Raw genomic sequence first — 19,857 nt, forward strand, 5'->3', positions numbered from 1 at the left:
CATATAATGGACACTCTCGTGTTTATTTTTACAAAATTGTTCAATTTTCACATTCTTTGGTATTTCCAATGCATGTAATCGAATCATTGAAATGTAAGTCAGGTTCTCCCGATGAAATTCTATAATAAAATGTTTATATTACGCTAAAATAATGTTAATATGGCTGGAGGGTCCATTACTGGTTAGGAATCAACTGTTGGTCATTATATCCAAGTTTATTATGTGAGTCGGTATAAAGTGCCATGGTAGATTTTGAGTGCGTGAGAAGGAGTTCTGTGTCACGAATGTAGTGGGATTGTACAAGGTGTACATACTTACGGGAGATTCCTGGGGGTCGGTAAAAGCACTTCGTGGGGCCGGACCGTAGAGCTAGGCCATTTTGTGCTTGAAGGTTTATTATTATGTGATGTTTTTAGCTTTTCCTTTTCTACATTTCTTTTCTCATTACAGAGGGCGAGAAATGGCGCTTGAACCTAGGCTTGTATAGGCCAGGGCATTAGACTAAAAACTGTGTTCCATCCCAAGACGTCAAAAACCTAAGGAGTGTACATTAATCCTCTTAGATAAGTCACTCCCAAGCCAAGCTGGAGAGGGCGGTTGGGACGGCCAAGTGTAAACCCGTGAAATCGGTGGAGTCGAGGTCTACCCAGACTGAGGCTCTAGTATTTGCGGGTACGTCGGGGGTGACTGCTCCAACGGAGCAGACACAAAAACGGGGGAGACAGTCTCCAGGGGATGAGCTCCCTGGGGGCCACTCCAAAACGCGGAGGGTTACTACCCCGAACAAGGGTAGTGGGGCTGGGAAGCTGAACCCCGGCCAGGTACCTCCAAAACCGGGGAAGGAAGGACCTGGAAAGGTCCGTCCACTCAGGAAAGACGGTGGTGGAGGGTTACGGCAGGCTGAAAGTTCTCAGCCGCACCAAACCAGGGAAATAGAGGGGGATGACGCACCCTGGACCCTGGTCAAGAACAAGAGGAAACCGAAGACGTCAAGGGCCGAAAAGAAGGCCCAGGCGAATGAGGGTAGCAAGAAGTCTAGGGTAGGCGCCAATCGCTCCTGGGGCGATGCCCTAGTCATCACGGCGGACGAGGCTAAGTACTCGGACGTTTTGAAGGCGATGAGGAGTGACGTCAAGCTCGGTGAACTCGGCGCCGACGTACGTCGAATAAGACGCACCCGGATGGGCGAGATGATCCTCGAGCTGAAGCGGGGCGTCTCGCAAAAGGGCGCCGCCTAGTTGGCGGAGGAAGTTCTAGGCGAGACGGTCAAGGTGAGGGCACTCACTACGGAGGTGAATCTAAGGGTTAAAGACCTGGACGAGATCACCGAAGTCGAAGAGCTCGTCACGGCACTGCGGCGACAGTGTGAAGTGGAGACGCCCACCGCAGCCGTTCGGCTACGGAAAGATCCGGCAGCGACGCAGGTAGCATTGGTTCGGCTATCTGCGGCGGACGCCTCCAAGGTAGTCAAGTTAGGGAGCGTCAAGGTGGGATGGTCGGTATGCCCTGTGCGCATATACGAGCAACCCGAATTTTGCTTCAAGTGCCTGGAACCGGGGCACAAGCAATGGGACTGCAAAGGCCCTGACAGAAGCAATCTCTGCCGACGCTGCGGATTGGAGGGACATAAGGCACAATGCGGCACGAACCCTCCCAATTGTTTGATTTGTTCCAGCAAAGCTGTGAACAGCAAGCACCCCATGGGGGGTTCGATGTGCCCGGCGTTTAAGCGTACTGCAAAATCACAGTGCAGGTAACGCAGCTGGCTTGCTCGGCCTCGCCCGATTGTTTGGTGTGCGCAGGTTTAGAGGAAACGGCGGAACACGTGTTATTCGTGTGCTCACGTTTTTGCGTAATGCGTGACCACATGCTTGCCACATGTGGTCTGGACACTACCACGGACAACCTAGTTCAGAGGATGTGTAAAGATGAAGTTGGCTGGAACGCCGTTTTATCGGCTATCGCCCAAATCGTCTCGGAGCTACACAGAAGGTGGCGCGTGGACTCAAGGATGGCTAGTTCAGGCGCAAATAAGAGGTGGTCCAAGGTATCGGAGTCGGCTTCATGGGTCATACCGGTGGTCATGCTCTGTGGTCGAACTCGATCCTTTTATCGAACAAGTGGCCGCGCGAAGAACAACATGGTATCGTCGCTTTCGCGGCGTTGGTCAACCGGGCGGGTTCCGAGCCCGAGGACGGAAAGGGGTCCTCGTCAAGGCTGGGGCAGGCGTAGGCACCGCGTCGGCAAGTCCCTCTGTGTGCTGGCGAATAGGCCCTATCGCAGAAAGGTCAATTTGGGGTGCACGCGGCATCATCATTCTTGATACCAGTCGTGCAGAGGGAAGCAGGCGCGAAGTCGACCCTTCCCACCTTCCGAGGACATAGGGAGTGGTAAGGTCACCTGGAAAGCCGGCAACGCGCTGGCAAGATACCATGGTGTTCTTCTAAAAAAGCGAGTTACGATGTTCGGTGCTGCAAGGACACGCAGCTAACCTCGAGGGTGCGTTGTGCACAGGCCCCCCTTTGAAGCATTACTTTCTGGTTGTACCGAAGGGACTATGGGCTTGGCGGCAATGGAAACGGTTTAGCGGGTCGGGGATGTAGTCCTGCCTCCCTCGGTGATCCCTAACCTCGCACTTCCTGGTCAACCCAGGATGTCTGTTGAGCAGATTCCCCCTCCATTGCTTAGGAAGAAAAAAAAGATAAGTCACTCCCAAAGATTAATCATTCATTACTTACTTAATAATGTAACAGAGCGGTTGGTACGAGATGTCCCCGTTCTAAGTCTTAAATGGTCGGGGTTCAGCCAAATCGCACCAAGCGCCAATTACCATTACCCATTTTTCTACTCAAACCTTCGTTTAGCAGATTTAATCGGTCGCAAATCGTATCGGATATCCCTCAACCACATAACTGAGGATATCCTACTGCAAACGTATGCATAAATTGATATTAAACTGTTTTCGTTGTCGTTGTACTAACAAAATATCACAAGTCAGTCAAAAAGCCGCTTGGTGCGGTTTGGCTGAACCCCGACCAAATGTGAAATCAAGTTAAATTGGTTTTCATAGTTATATACTCAACAACACTGCATAGTAGGCCTGGCCACTTTTATGTTTGAACTACATCGATGTGCTCCAAACATAAATAATTTCAAGAAAAATGATAGAAATAGTCGATTTTATCATTTTCCAGAATTCTTCCAAGTGATGGCTGTGTATGTGTAGACTAGACTAGACTAGAAAATTGTTGAAGTTCTAACTTACTTTTTTTTTACTTATGGATCCCGTACTGCCGCTAACCGCAAGTCGAGCATATAAATATAAATAAATAAATAATATAAATAATATAAATAAATCTGTATATGGATGCCCATATACTCAACAGATATGCTCGACTTGCGGTTAGCGGTAGTGTACACCTCCGGTGGTGCAAAGGGCCGAATTGAAAGATCTCCATCCTGAGCGTTGTCCAGCTATCGCTTTAACCTGTGGCCAGGTTAGATTTCGGTCGACTTCTTTTATTTCTTTATTGAGGCTTCGCCGCCATGAGCCTCTGGGTCTGCCTCTGCTGCGATGCCCTGCTGGGTTCCAGTCTAATGCTTGTTTACAGATTTCGCTTCCGCCCCTACGTAGAGTGTGGCCGACCCAGCCCCACTTCCGATCCCGAATTTCTGTTGCTATCGGCCTCTGGTGACAACGACGATGAAGCTGGTTGTTTAAGATCCAGTTGTGGGGCCACCAGGCCCGAATTATATACCGCAGGCATCTGTTGATAAACACCTGCAGCCGTTGAGTGTTCTCCACTGATACACACCATGTTTAGCTAGCGTATAACAGCACAGATTTCACGTTAGAGTTAAAAATTCGTATTTTGGTGCGCTCACTTATCTGCCTGTTTTTCCATATATTTCTTAAACTCACAAAGGCAGCCCTTGGTTTCTTGATCCGTGCGCCTATGTCGATCTTGGTACCGCCGTCTGACGTCATTTGGCTACCAAGATATTGGAAGCTTTCAACATTCTCCACTGGTTGTCCGGCTACTGTGAAACTGGAAGGGGTCACCGTGTTTACATCCAACGATTTGGTTTTGTTGACGTTGATGACTAAACTTGCCTAATAGGAGCGCTCGGCAAGGTTGTTGAGCTTACTCTGCATATCAGAGCGCCGTTGCGCGAGGAGTGCAACGTCATCAGCCAATTCGAAGTCATTTAGATGCTCCATGGTTATAGGCTGCAATAACAGCCCGCGGTTAGGTTCACGGTCAATCGCATCTACCAGAATCTCGTCGATTACGATGAGGAACAGTAACGGTGATAGAATACATCCTTGTCTCACACCAGCTACGACCCGGATAAGGTCGGACAAGACCCCATTGTGCAGCACTCTACACGAAAAGGCCTCGTACTGTGCCTCGATGAGGCCGATGATTTTCTCAGGAACCCCCTTGCGTCTCAGGGCGCCCCACATATTCTCGTGATTGAGACGGTCGAAAGCTTTTTCGTAGTCGATGATTACCAAGTAAAGGGACTCTTGGAATTCGTTGACCTGCTCCAGAATGATACGGATCGTGACAATATGGTCTACACAAGATCTTCCGGTACGGAATCTGGCCTGCTACCGCCGGAGAGTCGCATCGATCTTCTCCTTATTTCGGGCTAGGATAACTTTGCATGGAACTTTGAGAACGGTACACAGCAACATAATGCCTCGGCAGTTATCGCATACAGTCAGGTCACCCTTTTCGGGTACCTTCACTTAGATACCTTGCATCCAGTCGACCAGAAAATTTGCGGCGCCCCAGATATAACGAAATGAATGATGCAGTAGTTGAGCGGATGTAATGGGGTCAGCTTTTAGCATCTCGGCTGATATGCGATCGACCCCTGGGGTTTTATTGAGCTGTTTGAATCTCTAGTAGTGATGGAACTTTGGTATTGCCGCGTGTTATACGTCGGATCCTAGGCAGATCATGCCGAGGTGAGCACTTGTGGCAAAAATGTGAGGCGAAGACAATATATAATTTAATTATGTTTTCCACTTACTTGTAAAAATGGGAAATTTTTCCGAATGCTTCCAAACCTCAGTTTATAATTTTTCCACATAAGCCGAGGCCCGAGAGCTTCTTATTTGAAACCTTCTAGCACACATTCTGTAACTATGAATGAGGTTCCAATTAATTGGTCTAGCGAAGCTAAATATTTGGGACTTCTGCTAGATCAAAAATTAAAGTTTAAAAATCACATTGAAGTCATTGAAGCCAAATGTAACAAATATATTAAGTGTCTATATCCATTTATAAACAGAAAATCAAAATTTTGTCTTAAGAACAATCTTTTGATTTACAAACATATTTTTAGACCACCCATGTTGTATGTTGTGCCAATATGGACTAGGTGCTGCAATACCAGAAAGAAGGCACTTCAGAGGATTCAAAATAAAATTTTGTAAATGATTCTGAAGTTGCCTTCGTGGTATAGTACCAAGTTTAAGATACGAATGCATGTATTAGATAAATATCAAACAAAATTAGTAATTATATAAATTATATAAAATAGAAAAAGTGAAAATTAAGTAAAATTTGATAATAATTCAAAGTCGCCAAAAAATCAGTTATGACTGACTTGCTGTGAGTGGCAGTATAGGAACTTCAAAGCTGGGAGCGAATCAGACATCACGCAATGATGTATGGGATCACATGCTGTTATTGTCATGGGAGTTATTCTTTGGACTTGCCCTTTTCCATTGCATTTTGGGAATGTCCATAAATTACGTAAAGTTTATAGGAGTCGATTCCAGAGAGCATTTCGTTCTACAGTTTCAGCGATCATCATATTGAAGACGATAAATGGTTAATATTATTTGCCGCAGTTAATAGACTTCCCTTTATGATTAACACCATGGGTATATTACTTCAAGGTTTATAATTATCCAAGAGACCTCTTGAGCTCTACAAAATTAAATCTCATTATCTCAAAACCGCTATAGTCATTGTCATCTTTTATTCTCATCCCACTTCTACCCTATTATCAGCATACTAAGCAGGTACACTCCCGGTCAAAAGTTTGAGAACACCCTTTGGAAAGCAGGTAAATGTTCTGCGTCCGTATCTCTGCACTGCATTCAATACATGACTCCAAAAGATTAACTCTCACATGTAACCTGCGCACCCTCCCCACCAAGCTCGAATGACTGATAATAAATCTCTTCGTACACAGGTAAAATATTATTAACTTTCAATGTTTTTTTTCTGCAAATATTTGGATCATACAAATTGATGCAGTTTTTATAAATTAATTAAGGCAACGCTGGATTGTAAAATTCAATAAAGTTAAATTGTTTGTTTATATCTTTGAACGGAAGAGTTACATTTTTAAATGTCGTTGAATTTCACATAGTTTTTGCTGTGTATATATTTTCTATATATTTTACTGAAATATAGATCACTAAACCTTCGCTTACGGCTACTAAAGTTCTAGAACTCATGTTGAATTTATGGCCAATTTTTCCACAAATTCTTCTTCTTCTTATTGGCATTACATCCCCACACTGGGATAGAGCCACCTCCCAGCTTAGTGTTCATTAAGCACTTCCACAGTATTGACTGCGAGGTTTCTAAGCCAAGTTATCATTTTTGCATTCGTATATCATGAGGCTTACACGATGATACTTTTATGCCCAGGGCAGTCGAGACAATTTCCAATCCGGTCACCCTCAGCATGGTCTTGCTTTGTAGCCACGCATCTTACCGCACGGCTAAGGAGGGCCCCACAAATAGTGCGACCGAAATTCGGAATGAAAAATTAAATAGAGCTTTCATCATGTTCTTCTTCTTCTTATTGGCATTATATCCCCACACTGGGACAGAGCCGCCTCGCAGCTTAGTGTTCATTAAGCACTTCCACGGTTATTAACTGCGAGGTTTTTAAGCCAGGTTACCATTTTTGCATTCGTATATCATGAGGCTAACACGATGATACTTTTATGCCCAGGGAAGTCGAGACAATTTCCAATCCGAAAATTGCCTAGACCGACACCGGGAATCGAACCCAGCCACCCTCAGCATGGTCTTGCTTTGTAGCCGCGCGTCTTACCGCACGGCTAAGGAGGGCCCCACGCTCATCATGTACACTTTGAAAGACATTTATGAGAATTTTGAGGAAATTTGGAAGATTATTCAATAAAAAAATACTTTGGTGTCATCACTCAAAAGTTTGGGGATGCATTGAGATCAAGGAATGTAATTGTCGCTGAAAAAAGCATAAAACAAGTGACAAAAGGGAATAGCGATAACTCTTTGTCCTCATCTGCAGAGGATAAAGACATTGTTGCGTTCCATTTTATTTGCAACAAACATGGAGAGGTAATTGTTGTGAACTTTTCAAACTGCGATAACTTGTATATTTCAGAAGTAAAACACAAATCATGTCAACAGATGGTTAAGTTTATGTCTAAACTATGATAACTGATACTTATTAAACCAAAAACATCATCGGAAACCGACTACTTCTCAAAATGCGCGGCAGGCGATCATTGTCCTATTCTGTTGCAGTTTGGGACAAACGCTTATTGCGAGTTGAGTTTGTCCCAACATTTACAAGAGAGGACAATGTTGTTGTCATTGGCAATGTTTTTATTTTACATTCCTTGATTGAGATACATTTAGAAAAATGCATTTACATATACTTTTCTAAGAGTGTCCCCACAATTCGGGAACGGGAGTGTATATGGCTGTTGACTCGTCATCATACACATTGTTTGTAGCACACGACCAGATTCAAAGCATCCAGGCAGCGTGTACCTATCACTAAGTAGTAGGTTGACATTGTTTATCACGAAAGATCTGAAAAAAATCTGGCCAATGACAAACAGATAACGTATCGTTCAAGACACAGTGGCACATTTAAACCGACGGCTCTAACAAAACGCTAGTTATTTCGAAAACTACCTCCAGTGAGATCGTGAAGATCAAGACATACCACCTTGGAAAGTTGATCGGTTGATTTCGAATCAGGTTAACTATTAGTGCTTGTAAAACTGACCATCGATCAGTTGTGTAAACACCGGCATTACGATAAGAGGTGCGTATCTAGTGATTGATTATATGTAATGAAAGTGAAACGTGGTAGTGCATGGAGAAAAGTCGTCCAACACGCAGTTGGTGCAATTATATGACACATCACGTGTATCCGACATATGGTTAGCCATGGTTTGAAACTTCAAATTTATGTGAGGTGATCACACAAAACGCCGACCACAACACGATCCTCAATTATTTTTATTAAATATCAAACAAAGATCAAAATGGCTTATGACATGTGCAGTGCATTAAAGTCCTTTCCGAGCGATTCATAGACGCATTCAAGAATAATTTAAAAACTATTTATCAAAATATGTTTAACGAACTTGTGTTTGAAACTTGCAGCGTGCTACAACTTCAAGCTCGTCAAAGATTAAAGCCAAACCAGTCGTGTGCTGCTTGATTGCGTCACCACCGCTACAAACTCGTGATGGAAGGCTAACATTGTCCTCTCATGAGCCTCTTCCTATCATGTACTTCGTCTTCGACTAGTCCGATCCGCTTTATTTTCCTCTTCAGTCTAATGTAGGTTTATTCCATCTTCTCAAAGTTACGGGCCATAATATCAATGTCGTCGGCGAAACCAAATGGCTGAACGGACTTCGTGACAATCATACCGCTCGTGGAAATCTCTGCCTCTCGTATTACTCCCTCCAAAGCGATGTTGAAAAGCAGGCACGGAAGATCATCACCTTGCCGTAGCTATTTGCGCGTTCCAAAGGTACTCGAGCTACGCACAACACCCGAATCATCGTCGCCTTGATCAACCTTCTTAGTTTATCCGGAAGTCCGTGTTCGTGCAGTAAATGCAATAGTCGATCCCAATCAATTGTATCATATGCGACTTTAATGTTGATGAATAGATGATGTGTGGACACGTTATTTTCGCGACATTACGACGAACACTTGGTCCATGATAGAGTGTTCGCTCATAAATCCTGCCTGGTACTTCCCCACGAACTCTCTGGCAATCGGCGGTTTAATCAACGTTAATTGCCTTGTTTCCGTGTATTGGACCACATAATGTACATATTGGACAATAATTTACTATGTTCTGAAAACTTATAAGGCAATATGTACATTATGTGGATGATTTTGATTAGAAAAATGTATTGATTTTCGATATTCGATGGGACTCGAACCCACGACCCTCAGTATGCTAGACTGGTGCTTTTAACCCACTAAGCTACGAAGGACCTTCGTCGGCCTTCGCAATTTAGCGGCAACTGAATGATCCTGAGATTCTCAAATCGGACGCATAGTTGAAGCACTCACAAACCATTTCCCAAGCCAACACTTCCACATGTGTATCGAGTTCCATCGAAAGAAAGTTGTTAGCTCCAAAACATTTTTCAAATCAAAATCTCCCACATAATGTATAGGGGAAGGTGGGTAGACTTAATCACCCCCTGTTTTATCGAGAACTAAAGTAGTTTTGTTCTAGCGTATTTTTTAGTATAGATCCTCTAAACAAATGACCTTTATGTGGTGAGTTATTTTTTGGATTGACAACCTTATTTATTCTGCAGGGTCGTTTGTATGTTTTGACCTTCCCAAAGATTTGTTTATTGACCACGCAAAATTTGAACAACTTTTCATAACAATGAAAAGTTTTCGTTTTTTCACAGCACAAAGCCATAAATATGCTTAATGATCTGTACTGATGAAAATGTCAACATTCCATCAAAGTTTTAGGATATTTGGATTTGAAGTTATTGCCTCAATATAGGGACACTTGATCCGCCATTAGTCACCCATACAAAAATTTGGCGAAAAAATTCAAAACAATATAAATCTTTATTCAGGCTTCTATTTTTTTGTAGATTTGACAGATTTGATGAAGTTTTGGCAGGAAAAAATATGTATTGCGTAGATAGGGATAATAGATAAAAAAGGGGATCAAGTCTCCCCAAATTTTAAAATTGTAGGTATGTGCTGTCGAATTCAATAACAAAAATCGTTCATGTATATGCACAGCAATTCGAAAATTCTGCGTATTTTGAAGAAAAAATATTTATAAAGTCTGGGGGCATCTTTCTTTTATCATCTTTAATTTTATCAAAGCAAGTTCTTGGAGAGGGATCAATTTCCCCCGAAAATTTAAAAAGTCGATTTTTGACAGCACTCCAAAAAATCGAATGTGTATCAATAACAACAATAATTTAAGGACTGTCATACATAAGTAAAGTTAAATACTATATTTCTTAGAGAGTCTGTGTGGAAATCGCGTATGTTTATTTATTTTTGGCTGTGATACATCGGAAATCAGAAAAGGGGATCAAGTCTACCCAGTCTCCCCTTCATATTCCCATATGAGTTTTCAGAACATAGTAAACGCTTGCAATTGGTGTGAATCGGCGGCATAAAATTTGGGAGAGTACCTTGTAGGCAGCGTTCAGCAGTGTGATTGCGTGGTAGTTGCTATAATCTAACTTTTCGTAGATGGTAATTACCCAGTGCAATGCTCTATAGTCAGTGCCTCATCACCGTGTCTAAACAGCTCTTCTGGTGGTTGGTCAACCCCGAAGGGCTTTCTTGTTCTTCAGTTTGCCAATCTCCTCCTGGATTTTCTGGAAATCCGGAGCTGGAAGACGTATGTCCTGCGCGTGTGCTCCCAGGTTCATTGCCACACCGCTACCATTGTCTGCCACATCACCATTCAGGTCCTCTTAGTAGTGATGCCGCCATCTTTAGATCACCTCACGCTCGTCCGTAAGAAGGTTCCCGTTCATGTCCTTACACATATCAGGCTATGGTACGTGGCCCTTACGTGATGAATTCAACTTCTCATAGAACTTTGGTGCGTTATTAGCGCGGTACAGTTTCAATCTCCCTGCTGGCGCTTTATCCTTCGGAAAATCGAGTTTTATCTGTTCCACGCCCGTTTATTTTATTTATTTATCGTCCATCAATACGTAGTTTTACTTTTCTCCATCTTAGTGGGATGGTATGGCCGTCGACGTTATAGCAGTGGGATCATGGATCGGCCTCATAAGTCGCGTGGCGCAGTGGAATCATGGATCAGCCACGTAAGTCTTGAGTAGCGCCGGACGGAATTCATCAGGAGCTCGGAACGTTCAGTAGGATGCTGGCTGGTCAACAGGAGTCCAGGAGGAGCTTTGGCTCGGAACATTTAGGAGCTGGTCGGCAGAGCATCGAGAGGCGCTGTGCAAGCTTCGGAGTCGGGCTACTTGTGCAGACGCATGTGTTGGAGAGGTTGTAGTACAAACATCGGAGTGGAGGCCATTTGTACGGGCAACGGATTTGGACCAGGAGGAATTGTTCCGGCGAGGAGGAGCTCTGGACGGGAGGCTCGGTGTTAGAAGGAGCCAGGACAGTAGCGAGGCGTGCACACTAAGGAGGAGTGTTGGAATATCAGGTAGTGTGCGTCGCTTCGCTGTAGATCGAAGATGGTTAGGAACGCACCAAAATACGAATTTTCAACTCTAACGTGAAATCTGTGCTGTTATACGCTAGCGAAACATGGTGTGTATCAGTGGAGAACACTCAATGGCTGCAGGTGTTTATCAACAGATGCCTGCGGTATATAATTCGGGCCTGGTGGCTGGTGGGGCTGGGTAAGCCATACTCTACGTAGGGGCGCAGACATTAGGGCGTAGAATTAGACTGGAACACAGCGGGATATCGCAGCAGTAGCAGACCCAGAGGGTCCTGGTGGCGAAGTCTCAATAAAGAAATAAAAGAACTGGCAACAGGTTAAAGCGATAGCTGGGCAACGCTCAGGATGAAGATCTTTCAAGTCGGCCCTTTGCACCACCGGAGTACAGGATCCATAAGTAAGTAAGTAAGGAGTGGGTGAAGAAAGTGCTTCGAATCACCATTTCATGGGCGCAAAGTTTAAAAAAAAATTACCGATCTGTACATTTTGTCCTTTCCAACCTGAGCATTCATGTCGCCGATGACGATTATGACGGCCTTTAAATAAACATAAAAAAGATTCTGACGTCCCGCAGTCCAAAATCCAAGATGAATACAGTACTAGGTGCTCCAATCTGCCAAGTTTGTGGAAGAGAACAAGGCGGGGGTGAAAAATTTATTTTCAGTGCAAAACGAAAACAAACCGGCTGGCTCCCCAATTATTAAAATCCAATATGGTTGAATCGTGAATTTGGTTATTTGGAACACCTGTCATATCCATATCCATTGTACATCTCCTCATGTTGTGCATAGAACGCTTCTTTCTCGTGAAGTCGGTTCCCAGCACGTTGGCGGTGCCACAGCTTTGGTAAAAGGTAGCCGCGTAATGCCCAATTTGGGCGATTCTGCAGCACCATGACGGCGAAGTTGCGGGGATGTGACTCATCGTAATTATCGTGTTGTGAAACGTAGCGACTTGCTGTTGCATGTTGCAAGCTTCCGACCGTGATCCTATATTCGTCGCCTAGGTCGTTATCGATTGTATCGAGTCATATCATATCTCATGTCGTTCGTAATGATTGGTTTTACGAGCGGCTTATTGGACTCTCCTGTCCTGCCGAAGCGCCGTCGTGCCAGGTCTGTTTAGTCTCGCATTTGGCCTGATCGTGAAGCCCTTGGACTCCAACCGGACGCAATTGAGGTTTCACATTCCAGACGCGTATTCCACCTACCAGATTTCCTTTATCATTCTTTTTGGTTACTTGGAGCCAGAGTGATGGATACTCAGGACAATATATCACCCAAGCAGCAAAAATAACTTCAAAATAAAATTCACAAAAAAATCAAAGAAAATTCAGATGGTAGTTAAAAGCTGTGAAAGTTCAGGTTAACCCAGAAATTAAATAATTTCAACCGCGTAAAAAAATCTGGGTGTGCGATACTTACATATACTCTTTATTTGAATTAGCATTGGTAGCCTTGCAACATGAAAAAAATACACTCCAGCACGCTGCTCCTTATTAGAAAACTTGCACATCCACAGCAGTTCATCCAGGGCTACGAACTCGGGCTCTGTGGAAGATAGTGCAACGCAGGTTTGCTTGCAAGTGCCCCAACTTACCAGCCCACCGTCGAACTTGATCAGAAATCTGGAGTTGAATTTTCGGTCAACTTCATCTCCGGCCTAATCTGCTTCGACAAAACACTCCAGATCTTCGTTTCCGGATCCCAGATGGAGGCACAAGCGCTTCGTCGATTTTAGGTACCTCAGTACCCACGGTGCCTCGGTTGGTTAGCACCGATAACTTTCTGCCAAGCAATGATGTGGTGAGGTAGACTTCCGGTCGTGTGTTTGACCGCAACGTGCAGCAAACTGCCCACCAAGCTGCGGTACGACTCATTATTTAGTTGGCAGTTCTTCCTCCTCCTTTTGCTTTACGTAAGCTGGGTCGATTGAAGTTTTGCACGGTTTGGCGTTTTCGAGCTCGAACCGCTCTACGGTTTTGCCGATGTACCCGGCCTGATTAGGGGCCCTCCTTAGCCGTGCGGTAAGATGCGTGGCTACAAAGCAAGACCATGCTGAGGGTGGCTGGGTTCGACTCCCGGTACCGGTCTAGGCAATTTTCGATTTGGAAATTGTCTCGACGTCCCTGGGCATAAAAGTATCATCGTGTTAGCCTCATGATACAGTAAAACCTCCATGAGTCGATATTGAAGGGACCATCGACTCAAGGAAATATCGAGATGTGGAATACACAAACCTTGTGATGCTGTTTGAAGGGACCATCGTAGTAACCCAGAAAATATTTTTTAATATGGAATAATTTGCTTCTATGAGTCGATATCGAGTCATAGAACATCGACTCATGGAGGTTTAACTGTATACGAATGCAAAAATGGTAACTTGGCTTAGAAACCTCGCAGTTAATAACTGTGGAAGTGTTTAATGAACACTAAGCTGCGAGGCGGCTCTGTCCCAGTGTGGGGATGTAATGCCAATAAGAAGACCTGGCCTGATTCAATGTGTAGTGGCCGTCTTGCTTTTCTATGCGTATTCCCAGGAACAAATGTAGTTCTCTCAGACTCGAAAACTTGAGCAGTTTCGTAAGTGCCCTGGCGATCGCTTTAAATTCCCGTTTCGAGTGACAGTGGCAGTGGTACTAGCTCCCATGTCTGGTACTCCTCTAATGACTAGATCTCTTCCTCCATCCCTTTCTGCCATGCTTCCTTCTCCGGACATTGAATTGCTTCGGTATAACTTCGTGGTTTAGCCACGAAATTGCTCGTCACGCCGGTGATTTCTCGGTAACGGTCAAGTAGGATTCCCTTCGTGCTTCTCGTGGATCTTCGTAGTTAAATCAGTGGTTCAACGATGACTAGGTCATCGCTGTCGGTAATCTCATCATCTGTCCCACCGACAGATGTACACCAATCGCGTTGACTTGTCCAGGTATCGATAGGCCTACGCGATACGATAGTTCAGCGTTGAATAGAAAGCACCTACTCATCCCGAAAAGGGAGCGGTTTCGTCGCTCCGTAACCCGTTTTTTTTTTGTGGACAGTAAGCCACCATGAATTCTGCCTTGATGCCTTCTCGTCGTTAAAACGAACGAAGTTGGTCACTGGTGTACTCTCCTCCTTGATCGGATCGCACCACCTTCGGTTTACGACCAAATTGGGTCTTGGTCGCCTGCACGAACTCGATGATCTTGTCCGGCACTTCTGACTTTTCCTTCAGTAAGTACAAAAAGCAGAACCTTGAAGAATCATCGATAATGGTTAAGAAGTATCGCTTGTCACTCACTGATGGCCCTTCCACCGGTCCGCACAAGTCCGCGCCTCCGAACGGTATTTCGACTTTTGGGGATAAGCGTCGTGTGCTTGGTCGTGTGCCTTTTCCCTTGCATCATCATTCGCAGGCATCGTTCACATCGCATTGACGGATCTTTAATCCGTCGACCAGGGGTAGCATTGCGCATCTCGACTCGAAACGAGCAAACCATGCAAACTATCATATGAAAGAGCTATCAAAGAGAAGATAAATCCTCTGTCTCCAAACGAACTATCACACGTGTCTCCAAACGAGCATGATAACACGATTTCAATGAATATATTGAGGGATATGATGTCATTGGACAACCTCATCTTGGTTTGCTTATCCGTGTTGTCGTCGGCCAACGTGACGTGTTTGACTTCGCTCTTGTGCAGTTCCAGGAATAAATCTCGGCTCGTGACGGTATGGCTTGTCGCGCTGGAGTCCACGATCCAAGGCTTTTTTGCGTCTCCAGTTTTTCTTCCGCAGGCCAGCGTCAGAAATGCAAACGACACGGTGCTCTCCTATTTCGGTGTAAGCATCCCCGGTTTACTTGACTTCACTTCCTTCTTGTCGTCCCGTTGATATCTTCTTCTCATTCTTCCCTGGCACAGCTTTCATCGCGGAATCCGATCCGAATCCTTGCTTCGTCCAGAAGTTTCCTTTTGGCAAGCTCCAGGGTGAGTTCGTCGTCAGATCAACGTCGGATCAACGATCGGATCAACGCGTGTTGTTTGTCCTCGATTAAAAACCCGATGGTCGCCCTGCCCTTGGCGTCTCCAGCGGCCCAAACTGCATCCGCTTCCGTTGCTGGTTTCTCCCCTGGTGTCACGTAGCGTCACAGTTCTTCCCCGACCAGCAAAGTTCTTCCTTGAAGCGCCAGCTCGAGTAATTGGCGTTGTTCAGCTTTTTCATGCTGAATGGGCTTCCGTTACGTAGGCCCATAACTTGTTGCAGGTTTCCAGCCTAAATAAAAAAACGTCTGGTTTGTTTCAATGACTATGGACTAAACGACATTTTGTTTCATTAAATATTTAAACATGATTGCTTTGATTAGCATTATATATTATATAGGCTGCGTGACATGGATCAACGTATAACATCGAATGAGTATGTTTTATTTTACTATCACGAAAAACAAAAAACGACATCTCTCATTTAGGCTAATTTAACGGTAGTAAGACACAAAAGGATCGCACCGCACGAATATTCTGAAAATCATTATCCGGGTACTGTTAATTAATACATATATCCCTGCATACTTTTTATTTCAGCTCAAAATAATACCATGCGATCGCCAAGAGACATCTTCACATTCTACGACCCGACCACCAAGATATGGCGGGGTACCAATGTGCAACCGCTCTACAACCCAAACCAATCGCTGGGTGCCTTTATACTGACCGTGTTGAACCACAGTCCCCAGCAGATTACCCAAATCTCCGCCGATACAGGTGTCCAGGTGACATGCGGTGAGATGCGCCTCCGAACCATCCGTGCAGCGCAGAACCTCGCTCGGATGGGATACGGTCAGGGAAATATATTTACCATGGCCGTCCGCAACGATGAGAACGCTGCCCCGGTGCTGTTTGCCTGCTTCACCCTAGGAATCCCTGTCAACACGCTGGATGCTTCGTTCAAACGGGATGATCTTAGTCACATGCTCGCCACGATACGATCGCAGGTGGTTTTCTGCGATCAGGAAACGTGGCCTGAAATGAAAGTCGCTCTACAGATGACTAAAAACGATGCAGTAGTATTCATACTTGGCGGAGACAAGGTTGACGGCTGCAGACATGTTGACGAATTACTGGAAGCAACCGGAAAAGAATATCAGTTTGTGTAAGTCTCCCAAGCAACCAAAAGTTCGGATAAGAGGGAATGTTTTGGCTTAATCAGCTCGCATTTTAAGTAATTTTTGTATGGTGGGAGTGCAATAATAAACTTTGAAGTTCTGTTAAGGAGCTAGGAACTCAATGTGAACCAAAAGTGAACCAATTGGTTCGGTTAGGGACAAATTTAAGTAAAATTTGAACTTTTGGTTGCTTGGGCTGTCGTAATTGTCGCATAAGTAATATTAAATACAGTAGATATTGTACTTCACAGACCACAGCATTTCGAGGACGCGGCTACCCGAGTTGCCATTATTGTATGTTCGTCCGGTACCACAGGTAGGCCTAAAGGCGTCTGTCTATCTCATTCAACCTGTATTGCAAACCTAAGTACAATATCGGATATCTACTCGTCTGATGTGCTACTCTGCTTCAGTTCCCTCTATTGGTTGTCCGGATTGTTCTTCCTCCTGATTGGCACAACTCTCGGAGCAACAAGAATAATCACACGAGATGTATTCAATCCAGCGCTGGCGCTGAATATCATTGAAAACTTCCGTGTTACGATGACCTTCTTTCCACCGGCTGCAGCACTGGAACTTTTGAAGCACGAACGAGCTCCAAATACGGATTTTACCAGCATCCGAGTATTGTTCAGTGGGGGATCAGCCGTTTCTGCCGAACTGAAATACGCACTTGAAAATTGATAACGCATGCTACCTGTCATGTGGGGTACGGTTTGTCGGAAATAGGAGGCGTTGCAACATGCAGCGATGCCGATACGTACCGCGGTGGGTCCACCGGATATCTAAGTTCACTTGTGCAAGCGAAGATCGTTGATACGGATGGCAAAGCGTTGGGTATTGGGAAACAGGGAGAGATCTTGCTAAAACCGGTCTTCAAATTCTTGGGCTACTATGGGAACGACACAGCTACGGCAGAAGCGTTGGATGAAGAAGGTTGGTTACACACTGGAGACATTGGACAATTCGATGAAGATGGTTTACTATACGTGGTCGACCGCAAAAAGGACATTATCAAGTACGGCAATTACCAAATATCTCCGAGTGAACTGGAAGCTGTTGTACAAGCAATTCCTGGAGTTTTAAACGTATGCGTTGCCGGAATACCGATACCGGGAAACGATTTACCCGCAGCACTTGTGGTTAAAGGCGAAGGCATGGATGTCAAATCTGACGATATTCATGAAGTTGTAAACGGAAGCTTAGGTAGCTACAAACAACTTCGCGGAGGAGTGTACTTTATAAAGCAGCTCCCAATGACGCCTTCTGGGAAAGTTATTCGAAGACAATGCAAAGAAATTCTAATCGAGCGGTACAACAATATCGGGAAATAGAAAACTTTCTGCTAAAAAAAGGGACATTTTAACAAGTTTTGACTTTATATTTGTTTTTAATTGTCTGTTTATCGAAATTTATCATTATCATTTTGACGTATTCACTAAATACTATATAAATAACTACAATAAAAAGTGTATTGATTTATTACTGCTTTTTGACCCTTCCTTCGGAAGTGTCTATAATTTCACTTTGTATGCGTTACGCAGATGTGTTATGTATTAATCTATCAAGAAATCTCGTGAATTATTAAATAAAATGTATGATATTTGAAACAAATTCACTTTGATATTGAAAATATAATTATAACAAATGATATCCCAACAAACAATTTCAGCTGAATAAGCCAGTTTTTCAGCTGAAGAAGACTATTTTTGGCTTAATAAGCGGTTCCATCGACTCCAATGTTTGTTGGGATGATATGGAATTATGCCTATTTTTCTTATTTGTTTCAAAGAAACAAATGATTTTAATTGAGGAACATATAGAAGCATGTACAAAAAAATCTTCTCAGAAAAGCAAAAACGTAAAAATTGAAAGGAATTTCAAAAATTTCTTCAGTGGAAGCTAGATAGCAAATGTGAGCATGTTTTGAGACACTAATAGACCACTTGTATGCATGTATGTGTGCGTATGTGTGCAAAATCTAAAATTCACTACCATAAAAATCTAGCTCATTTTTAAGGTATTGAACAAGTTTAGTTTTACCAAATTAAGCATCCATAAGGCGGAATATATGTTATTATTGAACGCTATTGAGTTTCGCTCAGATCAATGACTGATTTAGTTAGTTCTGGATTAATTAATATCGAGGTCTCTGTGAATTACGAGTGCAATATATGCAACCAGCGTTACGATTGTTACTAACCATGTCACAATAGTTATTCAATCCGACGAGCTCCTTATAGATAGGCAGCATGAAGTACAGTACGTTATCATTCGTTGAGTTGTCACTCAATCCATGACATCCGCCTTTGGGTAGGCAATTATTTTTTCACTTTCACGGTAAATCGCCGTGGGAAGCTGAGTAGTTTTATCTCGTTTTAAATACTGGAGACTGGAAAAAAATTCCTTATAACTAAGGAAGGGTCAAAATCTCACTGTAGGTGGATTAATCTGGGTTTTTTTATTAATAGACGAATTAGCCTGATCCTGCCGAAGATCCTGCCCGGGCTATTTTATTTCCGATCTAACTGTCAATTGAGTTGATTGTAGCACCCCACACCAGATCCATTTCATTGCGAGCTTGACGGCTTTCTTTAGAATTGTATTTGATTGATTGTTCAACCTCCTTTTTCTATCTTTTGATATGTATAAACTCTGCTGATCCCAAGACGAATCTGTGAATATTCAACTACTGCAAGGAATCACTCAACATGGAACATCTCTGGACTACCAAGTATCTTTGCTGTTGTCAGGATGTGAACTGACCCAAGGCCTGACGGTACTGATGTTTTGACGAAGCAGTGCCATGACGCTTGTTGCGATTGTGGGAAGTGTCGATGGATGCCGATTCTTCCAGCAGACGAATAGACATCATATGCCTGGGGAAAGCTATAAAGCTATTGAATAAACATTTATTACAGAGAAAAAGATACAACAAAACAATATTAATTACTAATTACTTACTAATTCGGTAACACATTATAAGAAATTAATTTTTTCTATGCGCTATCCTATAGCAGTCAATTAAATGGCTTAGGGCTGTTCAATTTTAAAGCAACTGTACTCTTTTTTGCCACGTTCTAATTGACGCGCATTTTTATGCACAACAACGCTTATACAATCAATCTGTCATCATCGTCCTTATCCATGATGCGCGAGAAGTATGACGCTACAAGAGTATAAATCTTGTATACACCTCACATCCCCCTTCTACTTAATAAAAAACTTCCATC

At 43.7% G+C, this 19,857-nt stretch overlaps 1 pseudogene; it reads left to right on the plus strand.

The window, feature by feature from the left end:
- Positions 1-7,768: 7,768 nt before the first annotated feature.
- LOC134207597 (luciferin 4-monooxygenase-like) lies at positions 7,769-18,238 on the plus strand (annotated as a pseudogene).
- The last annotated feature ends 1,619 nt before the right edge of the window (positions 18,239-19,857 follow it).

This window comes from Armigeres subalbatus, chromosome 1, assembly GCF_024139115.2.
Source record: "Armigeres subalbatus isolate Guangzhou_Male chromosome 1, GZ_Asu_2, whole genome shotgun sequence".
Classification (NCBI taxonomy): Eukaryota; Metazoa; Arthropoda; class Insecta; order Diptera; family Culicidae; genus Armigeres; species Armigeres subalbatus.